Below are 1,294 nucleotides of genomic sequence, written 5' to 3' on the forward strand. Positions count from 1 at the left end.
GGAGAATGACTCTGGAACGAGAATTCCAGAGTCTGGGATCTTGGGGTCTCAGGGGCCTATGGATAGAAGAATTCAAGGGGCAGCAGATCACAGGGAATATCACACTAGAGAGATTTGAGTTCAAAGAAATCAGAATTGAGGATGCTGGGGTCCTGGGGCACTTCAAATCTCACTCTGATATGAAGGGACCAAGATCTCAGGTCTGGGATAATCCCAATGCTGTGTAGACTTTAGCCCTGAATTTGAAAGGTCAGTGGCACCTTGGGGTCACTCTAGGCTAGGGAGCAAGGGGACAGAGGTCAGGGGTGTCATGAACACCCCATCCTCTGTCTGTGGGTACAAAGAAGCCGAAGATTCCAGGACACTCTGGGGCTTACAATCTAAGTCCAAGAGGGCTATCTGAGGATATGGTACCAGTGTCTTGGGTCCTGAGGTGTTGGTGACCTTCAGTCCTAATCTGAAAGTACTAGGCACCTCAGCGTCCTATATATGAGATTCAAAGCTCCTGGAAACATTGGCTGGGGAGGTTGGGGTGAGGGGTGGGATGTCTTCAGCGGTCTTTGATCTCTGGCTCCCAGAGTATCTTCGAATCTGATGTCTGGATTGGGGGATGGAGGTGGGGTGTGGGGAAGAAGTGAGGCTATGAGGTGGGTCTCCCAAGCCATTTTGGTCAGAGAACATCTGTTTGAGCATATCCTAGAACCCAGGGCGTCTTAAGAGGGCTTGGTGTCTTAGGGGTCCTAGGGCTAGAACACCTCAGATATGGGTGCCCCAGGTTTTAGATGAGCATTCAGGAACATTTGGGGGTGATTCTGGGTCCTGTGATCTCAAGATCTGGGAGTAATTGTATACAGGCAGGGTCAGGTATTCGAAACTCCTGACTAGTTCTGGGGATGTAATCTGCAGGTTTTCAGGGTTCAGGGCCCTGCCTCTGTCAGGGTCCTGTGTGCCCTGAGGTGTAGAGCCTGGGGACGACTGGAGTCGCCTCAGTCTAGGTCATGGGGGGAGGGGCACAGCAGGATGAGGATGCCAGAACTCAGGATGCCTGGGACCTCTTAGGCAGACAGCTCAATGAAGCTGGGCCTGGGATCCCTGAATCCTAGATTTGGAGTCCAAGTTCCAGGTCTGGGGTCTCTCAATCTAAACTCGAGCTTCAAGTTCCAGGTGTGCCTAAGTTTAGATTTGGGTTCCGAACAGAGCCCAGGGGTCCTGGACCCTCAATTCTGAGTCCACCAGGCCAGCCTCACCGCACGGCCTCCTCGTGGCGACCTCCGCAGCCCGCGCAGCCGCATCG

The sequence above is a fragment of the Myotis brandtii genome, unplaced genomic scaffold (genome assembly GCF_000412655.1).
Source record: "Myotis brandtii unplaced genomic scaffold, ASM41265v1 scaffold1373, whole genome shotgun sequence".
Lineage (NCBI taxonomy): Eukaryota > Metazoa > Chordata > Mammalia > Chiroptera > Vespertilionidae > Myotis > Myotis brandtii.